Source organism: Argiope bruennichi, chromosome 3, assembly GCF_947563725.1.
Source record: "Argiope bruennichi chromosome 3, qqArgBrue1.1, whole genome shotgun sequence".
Classification (NCBI taxonomy): Eukaryota; Metazoa; Arthropoda; class Arachnida; order Araneae; family Araneidae; genus Argiope; species Argiope bruennichi.
Genome location: NC_079153.1, coordinates 47,409,169 through 47,435,082, shown reverse-complemented (window position 1 = coordinate 47,435,082; position 25,914 = coordinate 47,409,169). Strand labels below are relative to the sequence as shown.

The window sequence follows — 25,914 nt, the reverse complement described above, 5'->3', positions numbered from 1 at the left end:
TCTTCTTGTATGAAAGTCCCGTCCTTTCCATGTCCATGCAAAAATCAGAGCAAATAGCATTTTAGAAAATGTTCAACCAGATATTCACAAATATTTATAAATTTTGTAGCACAATATCTTATTCGAACATGCTTTAACAAGCTCATTAAAAGTTATATGAATTCATCGTTGGTTTGAAATGATAAAGGTTTAAAAATAAAAAAGGGAGATCTTCTCAATGAATTTTTGTTTCAATTAAAAAGGAAAGGAATGTAGAAAATTCCGAAATTTAAAGAATTTATTAACTATTACAACATTCCTCAAGAATCTTTATTCTTCAGAAAATGACTAAGTTAAAAGTATCGTCTTAAAAGAAGAATATACATTGTAATCTAACAAAGAATGAGCACAGAGTATAGTTTGGGAAAGTGTATTTTACTTATAAAAATTGAAACCCTTCAACTTAAACAGATTCCATAACAAATAATACATAAGATGATATTCAATTCGGAAATGGTTCCATTTATTAAAAGACATAAATGTTTCTCATTCGTCTTATGGCAAACGATCAAAGGCAGGGGAAACAGATTATTTTCATTATATTAATGCAATGGATTTTATAATGGATATGAACAAAATGCTTTACATGGAAGATGATTTATTTATACTTTTTTATAATATATGAAAAAATGGAATTTTTTCTTTATAATTCAAAAAGTAGCCATTTATATGATGTAGTTTATTTATTAATTCTATTAAGAAAATGCATTTAAAACATTGTTCATATTCTTGCTTCTCTTCATAGAGTATAGTCATGTATTTTCTTTTAGACTTTTATTAATTTTTCATTGTTGTATTATGTATTAAAATATCAAAAATTATTTATTAATTTTCATCAGTTGCGTAATTACTCGATTCACTAGTTTTAATCCACTAATAAATATTTCGTTTTGGTGTCTTCTATGCATGTACAAGAATGTATGAGAATGTCTTAGATTACTATAAATGTAAAATGCTTATTTCAGTTTGTACTGTAATGATTCAGCTTTTTCCCTGCTTGACCATGGTGACGTTTCTTTTCCCACTTTCCATAATTAGCATCCAGACAGCAGTATCAGCAATGGCGACGCCCTACCACAGTGTAAGTGGTTCCAGAAATTCCAGGTGGCCAACCCCTTTAAAGTAAGGACATCTGGGCAGTTAGTGCGAGTCCAGATAAGGGACCCCACCTGCATTGTATTTGAAACAGATGTAAACCTGCATTCTTTACATTGTGGAGGGTGGCTCCCCAACGGATTCCCACGGTCGACGGTAGACCAGTGAAGTTGTTGCTGAACGACTATTGGATAACCGAGAAAATGGTCCGATGTGAATGAGGGTGGGGACAGAATAAAAGTGCGAGGAGATTGGAAGAGAAGGGAGAATCGTGGACACTGAGCCATAGAGCGGAGTGTCCGACGAAAATTCCGCCCGAAAAGAATCGGTGGATCCCTGGAGCTACGCTTGTGTTTGCGAGAACGCTAAAGAGTCGGCTAGCTGTTTCCTAGGGAGGTTTCTCCGAAAGTATTCGAGGAACTTTCTTTGTTGTGTCGAATAAGAATAATTTAACCTAGATGATGAACTGTAATTTTATGTAAATAAAGAATTTGATCATAACGCTACCTTTTATTGGATCGAGACTTTACAGTACTCATGGCTGCTCAGAATCCATCCTAATTGTCAGTTGCAACTGACAATATTGTATGTAAATATATGATATTTGTTTCTAGTTAATTCTGTTTTGTTTATTTATGTCAACGTTCAATTTGTAAATAACAATAGGGCTACTTTAAGACGGTTCTTATCATTTTGAAACACATCTAGATGAGAGTTTTGTTTCTAAACTGCGATCTAAAAGAAAAAAATGTGCACTTGTAAGAATAATTCCTTACTGAAGCTCATATATAATCTATAACAATACTACAATGCATTTAAAATATTTTACAATACTATGAATAATAACCAATAAAATAAAATCATTATTCGTATGATGTTAAGGATGTACAAAGCTGCAATTAAGTAAGAAAGTTTTAAAAATAAACATTTATAATTGTAGAAATATGAAAGAGCTTTAAAATTATTTCTACGATTTAAATTTATAATTTATAATCAATTTCTGTAAATATTATGAAACTGTTGAAATAATTCTCTTATTTATAACTAGGTGACAACACTGGTATGAAATCAAAATTCTTTTAACTGATATTTAAATTTTGAAAATATTTATAATATGATATCATCAAGAATATAATAGTATATGGAATATTAAAAGCAAGGTAACAAGGATGTTCGGAATAAAAGATCAGAATATTATTCCATCTATCTGAACGTGATACAAACAAATTGATAAAAATATGTAACACAATCTGATTTAGATATATGTTTTCGTTATGATTATATAAGCAACTGCTTTATAAACCATTATATTTTTTTTAACAAAATACATTCTGAAACAGTGGAAAGGTGTTTGATAAAATGTTAAACAATTGGGAGAAAGAGGACATTTCTCTAGAATATTCTACAATTCTTCCTACACATGTAAAATTCATAAATAAAATAAAATATATAAGGTAAATGCTCTTATTCAAATGAAATCAGACACTCGAGAAAATTTTCTATGCAAAAATTAGAAACTTCCAAACTGAACGAAAGCTGAGTTTATTGTATAAAATCCTTTTTAAATGTAAATAATTTTTTCAGTATTCTCCTCTCTCAGACTATACATTTATGAAATTTTGATTTTTTTATATAAAAGAATTTCGTATATGAGCAATTGTATTTGTGTTGTATCAACAACATAAATACAATCTTTCCAAATTGGAATTCTGGCGAAAAATTATCTGTAGTTGAATAACGACTTTTCTTTCAAAATCTTACTATATGTATATATCATTAATGGAATATTATACAAAATTTTGTTACTTCAAATTAAGCTTCTATAACATATTAGAAAAAAAGGATTAAAATTACAAAAGAGATTTTCGTATCATATTAGTATAAAACACATTTATTTTTCGAAATACATTTGTATTTCAAATGGGTTTATAACGAATATAAGTAAACTTTTTTTTCGAAAATATCACGATATGTATAGCATCAGTGGAGTATCATACAGAATTTTGAGCCTACAATTACGTTTCGATAACATAAAATAAAAATAAAAAGTGAAATTCCAAAAGATATATGTGTATCAATTAAAAACTTTCATTTTCCAAGACACATTTGTATTTTAAAAGGTGTTATACCGAATATAATAGGGCAATTCAAAAAGTAAAAGAACTTTTGCAATTTCTCTTTCCAAGATTTGGTAACATACTCAGTATCCAGGGCTGAATTAATGTAATCTACAACACTTCAATACTACGTGTCACTCTTTTTCGCGCGTTAGTTGTTGAAGTGTAGCTTATCATTAAATATGGCAGCTCCATAGTCTATCTGCGCCAAGAAGGAAATGAGGACAGTGGTTCGCTTTTTATTTGCGGATTGTGTTAAACATACGGAAATTATTCGTCAAACGGAAGTGCAGTATGGTGACAGTTGTTTATCGTGAAACGTCCATCAGATGGTAAGATTATACTAACACTATTCTGGGATAAAGAAGGTGCATTAGACTTTCATTTTACCTGAAGAGGCCAAACTGAACAGTGAGATTTATTGTGATGTATTGCGAACTAAATTGAAACCTGCAATGAGGTCCAAAAGTCGTGGGAAAAATGTGAACAGGTGTCATCCTGCAGCAAGATAACGCTCGATTCAAATTAAAGATTTGGAATTTGAAATATTGGAACACCTGCCATACAATAGAGACCTAGATCCATGTGATTTTCATATATTTTTATCATTGAAGAAAGCGCGAAGTGTAAAAAGACTTGTAACCGATGAAGAAGTTATTAATGAGTTGCAAAATGTGTTACAAATACAACCGAAAAACTATTTTTTCAATGGAATCATAAAACTTTTGAAACTTTGGGGTATGTCCGGGTGGTTATAAAGAAAACTGATATATGTTTCAGTTTTCTATCATTAGAATAAATGCCCCTTTACGTTTTGACTCACCTTCGTATAAAATGTTTGAAATATATACTGTTCTGAAGAAAGCAACCGAGGAAAGTGTAATTCAATTTATATCGATTGATTTTTCAAAAAGCAAGCTACGAAAACTTCTGTATGCTCTACTTCTCGACAGAATTCCCAATGCATTTGATTTGAGAGTCACTTGAACTTTTTTGAAGAGGACTTGAAAGAAACCAAGATAAAAATTGAGATCTAAGCAATTCAAAGAAAAAATATATTAATAAAATTTTGCGAAAAGGTGAGAAAAAACGCGTTATTATCCGCATATTTTATAGAAGCAGTCATCAATCATTTTTACCTTCTAACTCTACAGAGAAAAACCGACAGTTGTGTGTGAAGTCTTCGACTTGATAACATTTGTTACACTTCTGGATGGCATCCGGAACAATGAAAACCCACTCAATATTAATGATAAAAATGTGAAGAAAGAAGAGGGTAAAAAAATTCTTTTGCGCTTTTAGAATATTTGAATTTTAAAAAAAAAACTTCAATTTTGATGGCGGTTTAGAAAAAAAATTAATTTTAGATGATAGATAAACCTGAAATAAGTAGTTCATGGAAGATAAACCTAAAATAAGCATTACTACCATGGCACCATGGTCATTTAAATTTATTTAAAAGAAACTTTTGAAATTTGTATAAAATAAAATACAAATAAGACTGTAAACCTTTTCTAAAAGTACTTTATTATACATTTTTTTTTCATTAAATGATGGATGGATAATAAAAATTTAGACATTACTTTTATTTTAAATTATTCGTAAGAAATGAGTTCAGATTATGCTGTTTATATAATTTTGTTATGATATGGAGATTTGAATTTTCTGAGGAATATGTATCAAACAAGAAACAGAATTAAAGAATATTGATATACAGTCACAAATATACTAAAATGTATTTTTTCAAATTTAATTTTAAAAATGGAAATAAAAAATTCAGAATAGCTTAATGTAATATGTCAATATCAAATTTATTTCAAAAAACGAGGGATTTATTTTACTTTATCAGTTATAGAATATCAGTAATGAAGAATACCAAAGACAAATAATACAAATCACATAAAATCATAAAAAAGAGAGAACATTCAAAAAATTAGAAAAATGAATATCTCATTGGAAATAGAATATACATTTAATCCTTTGGATCATTTTTTGAAATAATTTCAGAAGCAGAAAATGGAAATCAAGCAATTTATTTTGATTAACATAATTCATTGACGTTATTATTTTAATAGCATAGCCATTTTTTTACCTATTTACATACGTTTTTTTGTTAATGGGGTTGATCATAATAGGAGTATAATATAATAGTAATGATAATTTATTGTCAAGAATGGGTGTAACAGAACTTTCTTAAAATGTTTAAATATTTTTTTTAATGCTGAATGAATAAATAATTTTAAGAAAACCATTTGTTATTTTTTTTTTTTTGAATATTCGGTAAATATTTCTTTCTGCATTACTTTCTTAGTTTAAACAATACATTTTTCAAATATAAATTTTCTAAAACTTTGTAATTGTTTTAAAAAACATCAACAAAATAATTTTTAATTATTAAAACCCTAAATAATAAAAATTAACTTCTAATTATTTTCATTATCTAGAAAAAAAAGCAAAACTCGTAAAAAAGCAATTTGAAATGGCAACACTATAATTTAAAAATCTGGCTGTGTATGGTGTATATAGGTTGAAAATTGTTTAAAGGTTTAAAAAAGTAATTTAAATATTGAGTTTAAAAAAATGTGATGTAAGAAAAGACTAAAAATAATTTTAAAAAAGGATCCCTTTCAGTTTCCCCACGAAAATGGAAATGCAACTGTCATAAAATTTGATATTAACGGGTTGATATCTTGGAGAAACTAAGACTAACGGAAACACCATTTTAATAGTAATAAGTATCTAAATGTAAAGGTTGTCCCAACATTAACTCAAGATATGAATTTGCCATCATTCAGGCAGTGAAAATTTGGAAACTCTATTAAAAAAACCATTTGACAGCTCAGAGTTTAAGATTAGTAAAAATGAAACGTTATATAATAGAACAACGTGTAAACGTAAGATTTGAATTGAATAAAAAAGCAGCAGTTTTTTTATTTTAAATTGTTATATTTTTATTGAATCGTAAAGTAAACAGGATAGTGTTATGTATAGAATAAAACGTAGGCAAATAGCTTCCAAGGCTTTGCTCACACATATGCACCCTTTTATCGAAATTTTCCATGACCAGTTTGCATAAATATGCCTGAATTTCGTTGATGCAGCATTGAATATCATCCTGTAATTCATGCGTGGTTGGGGTCTTGTTGGCATAGAGATTTGACTTCGAATAACGCCATAAAAAGAAATTGAGTGTTGTTAAATCACACAATTTAGAGGGCCAATTCCCAAATTTTCGAGCTGTGACCATCCGATTTTTATTATTTTTGGGATATTGTTCAACAATGAAAACATGTTGTTCTATCGTGTAACGCTCCAATTTTACTAACCATAAACTATTGGCTGTCAAATGATTTTTAATAGAGTTGCTTATACTTTACTTATGAATAATGACAAGTTCAAATCGTGCGTTAATTTTGGAACACTTTTTAGTTACAGAAGAATGCGCTTTTTCAAAGATAGGCATCTGCAATATGTTTACTATGAGTTATTTTTCACTCTATTTTATTTGATATGTTATAATATTCATGTTTTTTTAATATTATTTATTTTTCAATTAATATGATTTTTACTTTCCATGATTCTCACGTTTATCCTTCTTAAACGCGAAAATAATTTTGCATTGTGAATGCGTATACAAGCAGTATACTTACTTTATTATTTAAAAAGCATAGAAATAATTTCAGATTAGGCAAAATAATATATGCAATTTATTTCATTAACTTATTCAAAGATTAAGCTTTGATTGCTTCTGTTAATGATAACATTATTTAGTAATGCTTTTTGACAGTGATTATTCAGGTATCAATAAAACTGTATTTCAGTTTGAAAAAATATTTACTTGTCAACAATCTTTACATTTCATTTTTCGTATTATATATATATATATATATATATATATATATATACTATCAACTATTTAAAAAAAAACTTATTTTCATGATGTTTCAAACTTATTAAAAATATTTTTTGAAAGAAAATTAATTATAGGAATATCGAAGATAACAGTCATGAAAATCAGAAATTATAAGCTACGTAAGGCAAAAAGAAATTTATCCTTTTCATACTTTGTAAAATTATCTTCGTAAGTATAATTTAAGAGATACAATTAACTCGTATAAAAGTGCAGTGACTTGAATTAATGAAACGTTATTTTTAACGTTACTTCAATTGATACATGAATGTAAAATAATAATATTTTTATGCTTGTTTTTAAATGCGTAAGAATGAAGATAATTGTTAAAGACATAATATTGGATTTTCAATAAAAGGTTGAATGGAAATTGTTTTAATTCTATAAAGATAGACTTTATTTCTTTCTTTCACAATAAAATTAAGCGAGGAGTAACTAACCTTTATTATCAAAAAGAAATGTTTTTTTTTTTTTTTCAAAATAATGAATCTCCAACATTTGTTTTCTCTTATATCATTAAATTCACGATAGCGTGCTAATTTTATGTTGTTGAGATTTCGAACACACACTAATTATTTTTCTTGTTATTCCTAATGCATTTAGTTTACTTTTTTATAATATATATATATATATATATACTGTTCTCAAATATTGATTTAAAAATATATTTTGAATAAGAAATTTAAAAACTCATTTGTTTTATACTATTTGGAAAGAATTTAGATTCAATAAATTTATGTACGATTTAAATTACATTTATTCTAGAGATACAATCTAGTGATTAAATCCATCATTTTTAGACAAAACAGTGCTAGGAATTCCGGCCATTATCATTTTGTATATTTATCTATAGTCATATCCCCCGAAACATTTTGAAGTCGAAATGCATAAATACTCGTAGAAAATAATGAATACTTTCTTTTCCGGAGAACTAAAAATATCGCCATCGTATATTTTCACATAAAATGGTTTTTATTATTTAATTTTAATTGCATCATTATAAATAAGGTATTGCTGCACTCTGTTGTTTCTAATATGTTGAACTTAGTTTTGTTAAGAGATTCAGCACTTCATACATTTAAATTATAGTTGTAATTTTCTTTACTGTAAGACAATTTTTTTTCTATATATGAGTTTTAATCTATTTAAAAGAAATCAATTATATAGCCCTATTAAGCCATCGAATTACTTTTGTTTCAATAATTTGAATTTTTGTCTATTTTCATGTGTAATGCATCACTATAGTTTTTAAATAAATTTTTGACTTACGTTTTCGCCACATGAAATTTCTGATAGTAATACTAATACACACACACTATAAGTTGGGGCAACTTCCATTTCTAATTATAATGAAGAACCCATGACTTTGCATTTTTATGAAATAGCGCTGAATTACCATTTAAGAAAATGTTGGTTTAAGTGCATTAGGCAAGCTAAGAACTTCCTCTCTCATTATTATATAATTGCAAAACTTTTCCCTTGTTATAAAAACAAACAAAATAAACAATAACCGCAATCAACATTATTACTTGATGAATATCATCTAGTTATTATTTAAAAATCTTAATGGTTTGAGTTTCCTCTACTTGGCGCTCCTTAATAGCTTCAACAATTAATGCTGCGCTAATATTTTTATCTAAGTCGTAAATCTTTATAGCTTTTGTGCGTGCAAAATGCATAATAGTTCTGCAAAGAATGGGAATATATTTAATAAAATGAAGTTTACAAATTGCTAAAATTTACATTTTAACAATAATAAATATGAAACTATTAGCGTTAATTTTTAAGCCTAATTTATACTCACAACTTTTTTCAGATTAACATAAACTATTTTCAAATTTCTGTTTAATTATCACTAATGAAAGAAAACCGCGAAATATATCAATCAGGCATCTACAGTGTGGCTATACCCAAATTAGAGAACATCACGCGCTTCTAATTTTTCACGTACACAATGCCCTTCTCTTTCTAAAGATGCTCAAAATGCAAACTACTTGCCTTTAAAATTCACGCACTTCCTCGCATAATCTCAAGCGTGCGCGTTTATTTCAGGTAACCGTCCAGATGGTCTGTTCTAATTTCTTTCCAGAAGTTCCACGAAGCGTGAAGCAAAGGTGCTGCTGCATTCCCTCTTCATTCCAGTTCTTGAATATCCTTTCATGGAACACCAAACCTTTTGGATGCAGACGAATTTGAATGAGAGACTCTCTCTCTCAATCTGATGTTGCCAGAGATCTGCATTAATTAAGCAAGGTTCTGGTATTAACGTTTGAAAAATGAAAAAAATTTGTATATTCAAAAAATTAAGAAAGAATGCTAATTCAAGTATATAATGAATAATGCTGATTTATAAAGTATATGAATTCCTTTAAATTATGAAATTGGTTAAGACAAATAAACAAATTATATGAAACTTAATAAACAAATAATTAATAATCACATGTGTTCAACGACAAATTATAAGGACTGCTTCTAACGTAGCAATAAATTTATGTTCTTTATGTTTTGCTATCAAACCCATATATATAGGAAATATAATTTAGCATCTCATTTTGTTTATTGTATTTTGTGTACTCTTATTATGTTTATTATTCCTGTAATGTGTTTATTCCAAAGTCATAATAGAAAAAAGATATTGAAATGAATTTCCTTATTATAGCTTATTTGTAGCAATCATTGCTTTTACATTGATAACTTTCTCAACAATGTTTTGACAGTATAAAAAAATTTTTATATAGTACAAAACACGTAAGTTTAATAATAAATAGCCCCATTGTAAATTTTCTATTGGTTTGTAGAAATACATTTCGTGATTCCTTTCTTTAAATATTTCGAATTCTTTTATATATTACCTTTGAATTCCCTACATGGAGCTTTTGATTCGAAACAAAATTAAATTAAAATCGGCTGCGTAGGTGATAATCAAATGCTGAAAACGAAAACATATTTCTTATTCTCAATATAAAAAAACCACTCGAAATTTAATCGGCAAAAGATTACTTATTTATTTGAAACGTTTCATATTAAAGAACGTGAAAGAAATATAATTTATTAACTGCATGTACCTTAATCCTTTCAAGGGTCATAGGAAGTATGATTACCACCAAATTTATGAATCTTTGAATGAAATTATACAAATTGGCATAAGTTCTGACGCATTTTTCAATAAGACATAAACTTACATGTTTCAGTGCCTTATCTCAGACAAAATGTCGTCTTTAGATTTGTTGCTTAGTTATTAATTAACCAAATTAATTAATTAATCAAATTAAATTTATCAAATAAGTTAAATGAATCACTTTTCTTAAGCTAATCTTAATCCTAAAAATATTTTAACACACCATGGCTAGAAAAAAAAAAATTGCCTTTTTAAGAGTTAAAAAGAATTGGACACAAGAATTGTAAAGTATTTTTGATCTATAAAACTAGCCTATATCATGACTTTATATGAAAAAATATTTTAGAATTATACTTTATTATACTTTTAAATATACAAAATTATGTTACAAAATTTTTTCACGTTACCTACTATACAGAAATTTTCATTTGGATCAAAATTAAATTAAAATCGAAGGATACATTTGATAATTAAGTGCTGAAAATATGAAAATAATTTTTCTCATTCGATAAAACGAGCAGAAAGCAACTTTTGTACATATGTAAATGAGAGATAATTTAGTTATAAAGGTTTTTCATTAAAAAAAGAAACAAACAGAATTAATCAAAATCGTGTAATGAAGATTACTTTGAGACTTCAAAAATCGAAAAATTATTTTGACCTATAATATTTACCTATAACAAATTTACTTTTAAATATTTCTAAAGCAATAAGGATTAAAAAAAGGTATCACTACTGGGACCTATTGTTATTTTCTACATGAATTATAATTTTATTTATATTTATTTTTATTATAATTTTATTTATTTTTATATGAATTTTATTTATATTTATCAGTTTATTTTTAAAATTGTAGTAATTTATTATCTTTCAATTACAACAGCATGGCAATAACTTAAATGAAAAATCATTATATGCCTTAATTATTAGCTTTGAGCTTTGAATTTTTAGAACATCAATGTCTTCATAATTCTATGAAACATGTAATTTTACGCGGCATATAATTATTTAAAAATCTGTGTCGCATCATTTTCTAAATACTGAAATACAAAATTTCAAATAAAGTTTGTTTCGGAGAGATAATTTAATTTAATTTAAGGGAAACAGATTGATATCAATACATATGTGGTACACAAAGTCATAGAAATACCTCTTAACTTTCGTCGGGGAGGCGAGAAGAGAATGAAGAATACATTATAAAGTTAACAACTCTGGGTAACTTCCAGATCAAATCAAAGGGGGAAACCTTAGCTCTTTATCCTTTATAAATGCTCTTAAAGGTTGAACAATCGGTAGTGTTCGGCCGGTCTTCAAAATTTCCAGCCAAAAAAATGATTATTTCAATATTTAACCAAATCCTTATATAGGCAAATGGCAATTCAGTAGGGATTTACTCCAGTATGCTCTGTTAATGGACAAACTCAGAAGGTTTTTAGCAGGAATTAAGAAGAACAAAAATTTTAAACCAAAATGCGAGGGCGAAAATCGAGGAAAAAGTCACATCACGTTGGAAAGATAAAAAATGCAAAGATAACTACAAAATGATTTATTTGAAAATTATTAAAAGATTTGATAGAAATTATTCTTATGTAATCTATAAAGTTTTAAAAACGATTTCCAAATAATTTCAAAGATACCAGGTATAGTTTTCATGGCAACCACTGCTACAGCGGCCCATGCTATACGATTTTCCATTATACTCAAAGTTGTCACATAAGCAAGGGATTATTCATAACCACAGAGGAAAAAATCCTACAATTTAATTTCTATTGATTTGAAGACCAAGAAATAGTTCCCGCACATCAAATCTCACTTCCTTGAGTATGCAACATAGACGTAATTATTAATTTACAGGTAAAATATGCAGATGCACCATCATGCATAAACAACATGCCTCGCTGCATTGCGATCGGCGTACTTAGAAAAAATTTCAGGAAGACGGGCTAAAGAAAAACAAGGAACGTTACACCATGCATTGGTACACCAAGTACAGTCCCAAATAATGATCATCAAGGATTCATGCTCACACGCTGATACTCAATCTTCGTTGAGATTTCCTCACTACACCAGCAAGCGGACTATTTATCTTCCAAGTTTATATATTATGTGTATTAGTACTGCCTTCTGGGTACAGAACCTGCATTCGTTTCCCAGGATTTTCATGCTTTTAATGTGGTTTGTCACAACATGTTCAATTGCAGTGTTTGCTCCTATTGTATCTACTAATAACTGTCTCATTTGTTAGCCCATTAAAAGAATGCCTTGTATATTCTGATTTTAATGTTACCCTAATATGAATATGAAATATCGTATCTTTAATCACACTGAAAGTTAGGAAAAATTCACAGTTTAGATGTTTTTTGGCACGTCATCTCGTGTTTTAGTTTCCAGCAAATAAATCACAGTAAATTAAGCTCAAATATCATGTGATTTATTCATACAGTAAATCACGCTCAATTTAATACAAGTAATTAATGACATTTTTTTTACTTAAGGTTTAATAAATGAAGTAAATATTATATATCTACATCAAATTTTTTTTATTATATTACATGCATGTCCCATTATATTTAAATTTTATTAACATCATGGATAAAATATATAAATAAAATATAGATAGAGCTTATATTTTTATGGAGTTTACTCAATAATATTCGTAGACTTTACCACCAAATAAATACACAAAAAAGAACAGCCATATTTAAAACCAAATCAAATAGCATAATCAGAACATTTATTATAGGACGATTCAGGACTGACTACTTAAGTTAATTTGTAAATTCAAAGGAAATCTGAAAGATTATTTCCTAGTAATAAAACAGATGCATATCTAAATAATTTTCATATATTAAACACATCATAAGTAGAATTCCTTATATGCATATCCCTTTTATACAGTGTTAACAAAATTTGCAATTCTCACATATTTCATATATTTATATTTTCTACAAATTTGAATGTAAGATTTTATTTAATTCCATCCCTATAAAGAAATAATTATGAGCAAATCATATATTATATAAGCCACTTTCAAACAATTGTATCGAAACGTTGAGATGAAATAAACATAACTAAATACACTTTTTAAATTATTCAATATTGAACTCATACGAGTAATTTGATTAATTAAGATAGAAATATATATAGAAATGGTATATATTAAGAAATATAGAAATGGTAAAAGAATAGAAGAAATGGTAAAATGGCTTTATAGAAATGGTAAAAATTCAGAAATACAAAATGCAATTTTCTAATTAATAGCCGTGTTCTGCTAATATTATTCTTTCTCACTTAAAATGTACTAAGTTTTAGAAGTTTTTGTCAAATTCTGATAAATATTTTCTTAGAATAAATAATATCTGATATTTGAGAATAATTTAAATTGAAAGTTAAATTTACTGAAACAATTACTATTTGAGAATAATTTAAATTGAAAGTTAAATTTACTGAAATAATTACTATTTGAGACGGATATATATCTTCACCAACCAAATAATAATAAATGGTTAGTTTATTACATGCATATTCCTCATGAGCATAGATTTAAAACAAATTGAAATTATATTTATATGAATAAATAATAAGAATGTAATTATCTTGTTCTTAAATTCCTCTCTTAGTTATTTTCATATGATTCTCGTGAAATAACACAGATTTATTTCCAAATTAAAAATATTATTATATTCCACATTCATATGTATTGAAATTAGAAAATACCGTCGGTATCAATTAATTTACTGCACGCCCATTTCATTATAAAAAGCAGCGAGGTAGCATTTCAAGAAATTGTAGTACATACTAATTTAAATTGCAAAGATGCTCCGTGTTTAGATGCTGAGAAAAATATATTATTGTAATTTTTACATGAAATGTATTTTGCTTCCGTAAAATATCTGCTTATATAGATAAATGTAAATTTTTCATTATTTTTTTTTTCATTTAAATGGGTAAATTATTATATATGGTGGAACTGCTATAATTCATTGAATTGAAATAAATTTTACACAAACCAATCAAATGTCATGAGAAATATTGTCACATAGACACTTTAGTGTGAAACGTAATGACACATGCAAGAAGTAGAGCTGAACCAATTTATTAACTCAACTCTGAACTGAGAACACATTGACTGACAAATCTTCTTTTATACTAGCAGGGAAAGTCCCAGAATACTTTTCTGGAGACAGTAAGAAAAGTCCAGAACACTTGTCTGGTGAACTAAAGAAAGGTCCAGAATCTTCTGGAACATGAAATAAAGGAAAACATAAAATCAAGGAATTAAATATTTTCATATACTATGAATCGCATTGTCTCTAGCGGGATTCGAACTTACGATCTCTTGATTATGAGACCAGTGCCATGACCATTCGGCCGTGGAGATTCGACTGTCTTTCTTATATCGAGCGCCCTCATATAAAGAATTTCGAAAGACTGTTTCAACAAAGTATATTCGAAATTCGAATTCAGCGATGTTGATACTTTTTTCTTCTTCTGCTGGTTGAGACCAAATTATAATTCAAATATAAAATGTTGGTCATAAGTCTAAGCAGGTAATTAATGCGAGGGTCATATAAACCCTCACATTAATTATCGAGTTTATAGAGATATGAATGAAGAGACAGATAGATCATCACATCTTTGATGGATCCGGTGGAAAAAATGCACAGCTGTAGCTCTAATATGATAAATTTCATCTATCTAGCTCTTTGGTGGCTGTGGTAGCCTGATGTCAAGATCTCAGCTTCGGGACAAGAGGGTTGCAGTTAAAAGACTCTCTTCCACCTAAGAACTGCCAAGTAAGCGAGTCTGGTGCTCATTAAATCTGTCGGGACCATATGTTTTCTCGCTGGTGTGACGCGGAAGTTCAGAAGGGGGGGGGGTACCAGGTAAGGGGCCATTTCTCATCCTCTCACTGCATATTTTTCCCAACCGCTGTAGTGAAAAACTAAAGACAAGAAAAATTTTCCATCTGTGAAATAATTTACTGTTAGTGTCTACAACTTCAATAAGTGCTTTTTGAGGTGATTTTTTTTTTTTTTTAATGTAGTGCCCATCAAAAGATAAAATTATCTTAAGTGGACACAATTCCAGAAAAATTCACATAATTTCATTTACTCCGTGAATCATATATAACTTTCAAAAATAAAAAAAAATAAAATAAAAAAATAGAAAATAAAAGTTTATAATAATTTTGATATTCATTTTAAGCAGCAACTAATTGAATGAATTAAATGATTATTTCCTATTTCTCTTCATTTGTTTTATAATTCTTAGAATAATTCCTTTTTAATCAAAAGTATCCATTTTTTTTATTTTTCATTTTTGAAAAATCATATGCTTCAAAGCTAGCGGAAAATTAATAGGAAATCCCACGACATCATCTGTAAGAGATCAAAATGAAAACTCAGAATGAATAAAATTTATCTTTCCCATTTAATGCCATTTCAAAAATTATCGCTCAAAACTAAGTAATCTTAATTAAAGTCGGATTAGCAGTTCAGATTACCCAAAAGACAGAAGATCAGAAACATTTTAATTACCCAAGTGCAGATGAAGTGCAATAATTCATTTCCTTATCTAAAATATCCTGCCTTCATAAAGCTTCAGTTTCCAGTTAAGCAGGAATGAGCGATAGTTTTAATAAAATACCTTCGGATGTCGGGTTGTTTTCGAAATGGAATTCTGGTGTTATTATTTCTCGATTGCGACGCTTTTGAACGGTTCATTTCTTTCAATTGTAATGTGATTCGAGCCTAATAAATCACACGTGATATTTCACAACCATTACTCAAGCAGCGGACCGTTCTTTATATATCATTTCCAATCTTTATTCTGCGTATCATGTTACGGGGACAAAAGTAGAAATACAAAAGCGTATATTTTTCAATTCGAAAAAAAGGGGGTGGGGGGAGGAAGAAAAGAAAATTGGGACGTGATAAATCTAGGGCATATGAGAATGATAAACGGCCATAGAAAACAAGCCACGGGAACTTCGATTCGTTTTTTTATATTGAACTTATAAATAGGTTCGTAAGTGATTTATATTTATCTTTAATTTTTTAGAGAAAGAACAATTTTGATTGTTATTCTGTAATCACATGAGAATAATTATAATTTATAATTTGATTAGAGAAATATAACTTCCTCTAAGTGTATCTCATGTTTTATATATATTTTCTTACTTTATTGAGTTCTGTAAATTTCATTTCGGAAAAACTGTATGATAAGATCGAAGAACACGTTTTAAAATTTTAGACGAACCCATGGAAAGTTTATTATTTTAATCGAAAATATCTCCACCAATTTTAAAAAAATAACTTCATGGAAAGTTTTCTGTGTTTTTATTATATTCTAGCATACATTTTTGTTAATAATCCTTTCGGTCGATCTCCTTTATTTTCTGAGTTTTTGTATCTTACTTATTTAGTCACTAAGGGCACTGTAGTCTGCCTCAATAAACTAAGCATAGTCAATTTACTATAAGAAAATGACACTTTTTCGTCTATAGGAAAATTCATTTTGATGATAAAAAACAAAATATTTTTACGAATATCCGTGTATAAATCTGTTTATTTGTGTTAAGAACTGCATTCAAATGTGAGCAGTACAGAATGAAATATGCACATCGAATTCTGAGATCAATTTTAGCTCTAACGTGTTGTTTTTCTGCCAGATTGATATCGCATGACTTAAAAAAAATAATGTTCTCTCATAACATGATATTTGCAATAGCAGATTTCAATTTCATATGTTCTTGTTTTTTTTTGTTTTTTTTTTCATACTTTTAAAAATATGGTTTTATGTCGGTTTTATGTAAAATTTAAAAATAAAAATTCAGTTTTTATGCAAATTACTGTTTCCAAGCGCTCAAAGGACAAACAAATATGCAGTAAAAAGCTTAAAATAACCTGCATTTACATGATAAAGAAAAGAGGATATAACTTAAAAATGTGTTATATATTATCTCACAATCATCTAGGAATAACGATACATGTTTAATAAAAAATGACAACTTATCCGCTTTACATACATGAAAAGATTTATGAGTATACATCACTTTATTATATAATGTTTTCTTTTTTGCAGCTTTGAAAAGCATAATGTCATTGGGTATTTTAAATTACTCGTGAGATTAGATTGAAATGCATTTAAAAATCCATATAAGTAAACATTTAGAGCACTAGAATATAACACAGTTTATTTAGCAATAAATAAAATGAAAACTTCAGAAAATATTCATATACTGTATGGAGAAAAGTTGCATTATCTTCTGCATTTTTGAAACGCAGAATATTCCTTTCCGTAAAATAATGCCTTTTTTTCACGCATAAAAATGTAAACAGAAAATATAACTACATTTACAGACGATATTGTGGTTATTTCAAATAAATTCTATAAAGTAGTAGAAAATCTTGAAAAAATATAATGATGTGTAACTTCAAACAAAATATACTGGTAGGTGTTGTTGGAACTGAGAATATTAAGCAATGAATAACATTGTTGCATTTTTTATTTCATTTTTGCAAAAAGTATAAATACAGATCTGAAATACAATTAAATTATTTTATATTTACATTTCATTTTTTTTAATTGACACATGGGATCTATATGCGTTAATTAATAATATATTCTTTCAAATTGAAGTTAATTTCAAGAAATATTTTATATAAAAAACGAGTTAAATGATTTGAAAATATTTAAAAGAACTTTAAAATTAGCAAGGTATTAAATTATAATATTTTTTTAGTTCATATAAATATTGATTTTCACATGAAAAGCACGGAAGTAATTCAATAATACAAAAAGTTTAACTCATAACATTTTAGATATCAATTTAATGCATACAATTTTTTATTTAGGCAAATGAGATCCATAAAATGTAATGAGCTGTGAAAATAACTTTATTTCGTACTCTTCCAAAAGACATTAAATTATTACGAAAGTAAACAACAGTTTACTTTATTCTCTATGCCATTGATCATTGCTAATGATACGATATTTTAAATTTGCAATAATTATTAAATTTATTTCCATTTAAATAGGTCAAAATTTACTATAAGTTCTAAAAAGAATTTCTACATATATGAGAAATCAAGTTTATTAGATAGATAACATATACGATCACATATAATTTTAATACATTTTTTTTTTATTTCAAAACTTTATTTATCGCAATATATTTTTTTCCTATATCATGATTACTTTAAAAAATTATGTAGTTAAAAATAGTAAATATCACATTATCATCTAAAGGGGAAATATATACATAAAATATCATAATGTAGTTGACATTTTTTTTGGCAATTACTTACACGATATATTTTTCACTTACAATCATGAAATACAAGTTGATACATTTTTATATTACACGGTCGAAGAAAAGAGGTTTACAGCATTCATAAAATATATAACCTAGAAAAAGAATTTAGCTTATTAGCATTACTAAGAAATTGAATTTATTAGATCCAATTGAAATAATATTTTGTTTAAAACGTAAATTCGCTTAAACAAACAATTACATTTTATTTATGTTATGCATGCCTGTAAATACCGAGTAATCTCAGAACTTATTTGTCAGAAATCTAATACAACCACCATTAAAATAAGATGTCTTAAAAGACATAAATCCAAGTTCGCTTCGTTAAGAAAAGGGAATCACATTTGAAATCTAAGATTAACGTCTCCTATTTGAATAAAGATCTTTCTCCCGTCCCAGCTGAAAACTGGGGGAATAAATTCGATATCTTGCAACTTAACTCTTTTCGATTGATGTTTCCTCCAAGGCAGGTCGAAATTCGCTTAAGTGAACCCTACCTCTCAAGAAAATGCGATAAAGAACAAAATTAAAGAGGACGTCTTAAACTAAATCCATGGATCTTCCAAATGAATGCGGCCAATCGGTTCGTCCTTAATTCAGGATCACGAATCTCCATTAGTAGAAGAGGTTTTCCTTTGTCGCCGGGCCTTTTAAGGCAAGAATTCGGACATCGTTCTCTGGAGATCGGTCATTAAAGAGTTGCGGCTCTCCTTTCTCGGTTAAGATTAGCTGGTACAGGAAGAAGTTGTTAAATTGCGTAGATTTTTAGCCTTTCTTTGAGGTTTATTTGCAAATAATTTAAATTGGTAATACAGGTGCTGAGAAAAGGATTAAGTGATGTGATGGTATACAGTATAAAGAATATATATGTATATTTCTGTTAATTTATCTTCTAATTTTTTTAAAAGAAAGTGAAAAATAGTGAACTGTTATGAAAGAAGAAGAAATATCATAAGTAAGACATGGTGGGAATTAACGACAACAAAAATGTAAGTTTAAAAAAAATGATAATTTCTGTTTAAAAATTGTTTTGTATATCACATAGTTTCTCTCGTATAAAAGCAATGATATTAATATTTAATTTAATAATTTTACTTATATTAAAAAAAAAGAATTTTATATTTTTATTTGTTACGAAGCAGTAGAAATTATGCTGAGTATAATTAAAACGTATAGAAGGTAAGCAATTGTGATTTATAAGTGAAAATAGAATAACAATGATAAAAATAACAAGAAAATTAAGAAATAATAATAAACGAATATAAATATCCAACTTTTGGAGTAAGTTTTAACGGCTATTTCATTCTTGTGCTGTCAACTTGAATTCATAATTTAATTCCTTTAATTTCTGAGGAATTAATCGTTATAAAAACGAATATGTTTTATTTTATTTAAATGACATCCACTTTCATTCATTACATGTTTTTTTTTATATTTAAATCAAAACAATGATTTAAAAAAAAATAGAAATTATTGCTTAAACACAAATAAGTGTACAACTAATTTCGAAAGTGTGATGCTATAGTCTTAACATAATTTACGTGATCATTTTTGAAAAACGAATATACGCTTTTCTGAACCCTTTTGAAGACTTCTTTTTATTTTCGAAGACTTCCTCTGTTGTTTTTTATTGTGAAATGAATTTCTTCGATTTCATTATGCATTTAATTTTCTATTAGCTACACTCTCTGCACTTTTAAACGAAAAAATATCTTTAGGTTTTAGCATTTATTGCAAAACATAAATGTTTAACTTTAAAATATTTTTTTAACCTTTCCGCATATAAACTAATCCCTTGGAGAGAATCTAAACTTAAAGATAATCATTAAATTGCTCTGTGTACATTTTATAGGATGTGAATATTACGAAGTGAAAAAGGATATAAAGGCTCTACTTTGAAGTTCTACTATAATGCCCAACGAAAATTATTCTTATAACAATAACAATAAAGATACATAAATAACCATTTGATGTAGCAATAAAATTGACACGCTATTAATTATGAAAATTGAAAGCATTGCTACAAATTTTGTAAAAAATTAATATTAAAATATTTATTAACATTCTTAGCAATTAAACTGATATTATTCAAAGCATAATCCCATACTTTTTTAAGATATTGAGTAAACAAAAGTGCCTATTCCGTCTCGTCATTCTGCATTTGGAATGAAATAGAATTGAATGATGGGAATGCCACTAATCTGGCAGAAAAATAGCATCAAGTTTTCACATGACTCATATTTCGCAATCCCCAACATTTAGAAAAGCGATGGTTTTTGTCACCTCAAAATCAATCGAATTCTGCATTTTTTTTTTTCTCGGGCCCCGAATTTTTTAAGTGAAAAACTAGATTAAACCGGTTTGAAATAGTATCGGGACTATCAGGTTACGCACACGTCAATGTTCAGAAAAACGAAGGTTATTTTTCATCTCAAAATCGTTCGAGCTCCAAAGCTTTTTCTCTTGGCCAGATATTTTTTTTTTTTTTTTTTTTTTTTTTTGCGAAAATGTAGTTTATACTGGTTTAAAATGATCACGTGACTGTTGTATTGTGCAAATCATCAACTTTTAAAAAATCGAGGGATCTTTTCCATCTCTCGTTCGAGTTCCAAAACTTTTCTCTGCCAGCTAAGAACACTAAAAATTAATATATAACTTTCGATACCTCCCCTCGTTGCTTTGCATTCATTCCTATTTTCTTCTCTGTGCTTTTTCGGGCGATGTCTTCTTTCGACCCTGCCTTTTATTGGCCAGAAATGGATACCTGGTACATGGTGGACATTTGCGCCGTGTAACTTTTTTCGGTGGTAAGTCGCCAAATATGACAGCCTTCTTTAGGATTTTCTAATGACCCTAAAAGCGAAAAGTTGATGCCTGAAAAGAGTTAAATCGCCTCTTTTCTGCCGTGCATTTTGAGGCTTCCAAAACCTCAAACCAAAACAACATCATGTTCTCACATGATAAAAATGTACAATTTATCAATAAGAAGAGAGTGCATTTGTTTCTTTTTTTCAATTCAGAAATTAAATAGTAATTTTCGGAAAATATCTTATGTTTTTGCCAACTTTCATTTTTAAAGCAGGATGCTCTATGGCGGTAAACACAGATTTGTATAAAGTTTTTCTATCAGACATTATTCGAATGAGTACAATGGTGCTCGAACTAAGAGACATTTAACGCTTGGGAAAAATTTAATTAAATATTGTTGAACGTGAAGTTTGTAAGAATAAACACGTTAAAAATAGCGAAAGAACTTCACCTCAAGCAGATTGCTACGCATGTTTAGGAGCCATCATACGAAATATCGCCCGCCTCGACTTTACCGTGTGCTTGTCAATATGACCTGCAGTGACGAGAATTGAGTTTGCAATTGAGTCTCCCTATCCTCCTGCTAATTTAATCAAAAATGTCGAATAATTTTACAATTTTGTAAAAAATACCATTTTTTTTATTTTGACTATCGCAGTTTTGAGTAACCGTATGCTAATACTTTTGAATAGGCATGCCAAAAGACAGACATATTTTTCCTAGATTTTGTTCAAAATTTGAAATATCTTTAATCCTCGTATTAGCACATGATATTGTAAGATATCATCACGATGTTGTCCCATATTGTGAAGATATTATAACATTGTTCTTAGGCATGCTGTGCTAATAAGACCAGGAGATAAGAATTTTGCGTATATTCTCATTCTTTCTACGTTCAAGCTCTAAATAGGCACAGATGAAGTATGCAGACAGATGGTTTATTCGTAAAAATATTTCTTTCAAAATTCGACTGAATTTGCAATTTTGTTATTCAGTTATAATTTCAAATTATTCAACCTGGAACACTGCATTTAAAAAAAGCAGCTTTAGAAGGCATATATTATATTATAAAGATGGCGATATATAATTCAAATTCCCGTGATAAAATTTTTTGGCCATAATATTTTTTTCTTTCTTTCTATACTTCCTGTGCGATAAATCAAGAAAGAACAAAACTCTTACATGCGGAATGATAATAAATGTTTCGAATATTACTCTTGCATATCTTCCTGAAAATTTATCTGCAACTGAACTACTTTTATTAGCATAACGAATGGATCAACATCGGAGAGATTGATATTAAGATGGCATCATTCAAACTAACCAATAGTGATTTAAAGCGATGATTTCAAATATCTATTCATCATGAAATGTAAACCTAGACATCATCTATGAGAAGAGAACGCTTTATCTTTGCCAAAATATGCAGTAAACTGATCGTTAAGACAGGAAATTATGCACAATGCTTATGCATTACATTTTCGATATAGGTATAGTAACATAAAGATATGTTGCCCTAATATTCATTTGAATCAGGCCCATCGTGTAATTATGGCTATTGATCACATTTTCCTCTTCATAATTGATAAAAAATGTAAGGTGAAATGTTCAGACATTAGAAACATATGTTGAAGACATAACATAGTTGATATATATTTTTTAAAACAAATTCCCCGGGACACGTTTGGGTTATTTCAAAGGATATTACTTTATATCAAAATTTCAAATTGAGAAATAAATCAAAAAATCTTGAGAAACAATGGTGAAAATTTCTCTCAAGTACTCAATAGTAACTATATATATATATATATATATATATATATATATATATATATATATATATATAGCAGAGTTTCCAATGGAAAGAGTAACAGCTTACGAAAAAAATAAAGTAAAAAAATTAAAATTTACTCTTATTTTACCAAGAATCAATGCTTTTCAGTATTTTTGAATTTAAAAGTGTTGTTAACAAATATAACTAATATATTACTAACTAGTATATTTTAACAACATAGACTCTATTACAACGTATCGATTTTAATTTCTTAAATCAATTTATATTTTAAATTATAAGAAATTTTTCTTTCTTTTCGACAATCATCATCATGTTTAGAAAATCAATATGTATACTATCATAATTAATTATAAATACTATTCAATGTTTGCATATAAAAATCCTGTAATAGTTTTTCCAATGTTGATGCAAATCCCTATTATTTGATTTGCTTAAGAATTCTCTTAGGAAAAGCGTTCTTGAATTCTAAGAAAGAAAAACTATTTTCCTTTTAATACATCAAATATATTTGTACAGCATATTAATTAAATTTAATCTAGATTCAGAAAATAATAGTCTGCCTTATTGTTTGCGGGCTTTTATAATTCTTTTCTATATCAAAAGATTTTTTCAAACAAACAAAAACATGAAATAGACAAAACAAGCAATAAAAAAAATAGTCCAAGTTACAGCAGAAATCCAAGAAAATGACATGCGTTTTTCCATGGTTGTGTTTAATATGACATTCAAGATGTTATGCATTATACAAAAGATGAATCAATGTTGCGTGGTAAAGAATTTTGACCACCTGCACTTTCTCGCGAAAATCTCTTTCTAGTTCGTTGGAGAACTTGAAGCCTTTATGTGGTATGTTTTATTCTACTTGAAATAAGTTAGCTTATGTAAAGCATTTATTTAAATATATGTGCATAAATGTCTTTTTATTCCTATAAATAAACATTTCATAATAGGTCTATAACCTTCTGTTCATAAAAATTGACTCGCAGTTAATGGTACAAATAAATGTTTAGAATCATAAATATGTAACTTAATGATTTTCCAAACGGTTGATATTTTATAAATTTTGAATTGCTTTGTAACTTTACTTTTGTTTCCTTGAAAATTGAATTCGTAAATTAAAATGAGAATTGGGTCGTGATAAGGAGTAAAAAAGAAAGAAATTGAATTTATTTTCATAAATATTTTGATAATATAGGCTGTTGGAAGAAAATTATTTTTTTTATTTAAAGGCTTTTTATTAAAGGCTTTTATTTAAAGGCTCGACTTTTAGGCTAAACATCACAGTGGTGGAACAGGTAATGACAGGCGATGAAACAGTTTACATTTAAAAGACGGAAGAAAGTTAATTTCGTAAACATATAGGTAAATAAGAATCTCTTTTAAGCAAGTAATGAGTATTATTTAACCTGTTCCAAAATGTCGATTCGGGGTTTATTTTAAGCAGCGATATAAAAATCTTCAAAATTTATGACAAGACAAGTTTTGCTTTTCAAAACCAGATAAGATTTTGTCAAAGGATCATGTTAACAAATTCATTCCTTTGGACTGTCGGTGTCCTGGCATAGGGGTAGCGTGTCTTCTCCGTGATCTGGGCGTCCCGGGTTCGAGTCTCGGTTTTGACATGGTTGCTCTTTTGTGTTTTGTCTGTGAGGTGTGTGAGTATGCCCCCCTGTAAAAAGAGGTTGTGCAAGCGAATGTGACGCATGAAGTAGCTAAGTCGTACTCTTGGCCCCAGTTTGCGCTACTGAAAAAACAAGAAACGTTCATTCGGATTAAATCTCTAACAGATAACTGTTAGTGGGCTTGTAAAGTGCCATAAGTCACAACATACACAACACATTCCTTTGGACTATACAAAGTAAAGAGTTCCCGGCATATTGAAACAGTTTTTTCATTCTTCGAAAAACCTTCAGTATTAAAGGAGTTTAAATTCAATTCCTACGCTCAGATAAAGGGCTAAAACCCCAAACAGAAATAGAAGAAATTTTTAATACGAAGAAAGAATAAGTAAAAGATAGACTAAAGTTCAATTAAATCGAATAGTAAGACAAAATATCTAAAGTATAAATTCATGAAAATATATATCCTTTAAATTATCAGAATATAAATCATATAGGAAAAAGAAAACTGGAGTATTTGTAAGAAGCTAAATTAAGTCTTGAAATTGTAATTAAATTAAAAAGTAGCAATATAAAAGAAAAGCAATTTCAAATGCCATAAGAAATTAACCAATTTTTCCTTGACATTTTTTTCTCTTGTGAAGGATATGATGTTCATGTATTACATACACATCAGCATTATTTAAAAGCCATTGCAATTAAAAATGGGGCGAAAATGATTCAACAACTCATGCAGAATGCAATTATACGTAGACTGTTTTTCAACATTGATATTTTGATGGACAGCATTCCTAAATGTTGGAACCGACTTCATATCCTTTGCGTTATGATCAGAGAGCTAAGATGATACCGCTTAAATATCAGAACCAAACATACATGAATTTTAGTTAATATTCACGGATACTAAATTGAATCAGAATTGGATCTTGCATAAAAACTAGTCTTGTACCAGCCAGTGTCCCTTATATAATCTGAAATTGAACCACTGGCTTATCATATATCTAATAATGCAAAAAAAATATCTACTTTTAAAAAATCCCACGGAAATTTTCTATAAACTTCGTTTTCAAGTATTTCTTTTGTATTCTAAATATTT

The 25,914-nt window shown here is 28.1% G+C and overlaps 1 protein-coding gene across 1 annotated transcript in view; it reads right to left on the bottom strand.

Annotated features, from left to right (window-relative positions):
• Window positions 1-25,914, bottom strand: part of LOC129962484 (uncharacterized) — a 233,248-nt gene that overhangs the window by 86,204 nt on the left and 121,130 nt on the right. Inside the window, exon 3 of the mRNA XM_056076219.1 lies at window positions 9,160-9,396. The gene's annotated coding sequence lies outside the window, so the exon portion shown is untranslated. The remainder of the gene's footprint in view (window positions 1-9,159; window positions 9,397-25,914) is intronic.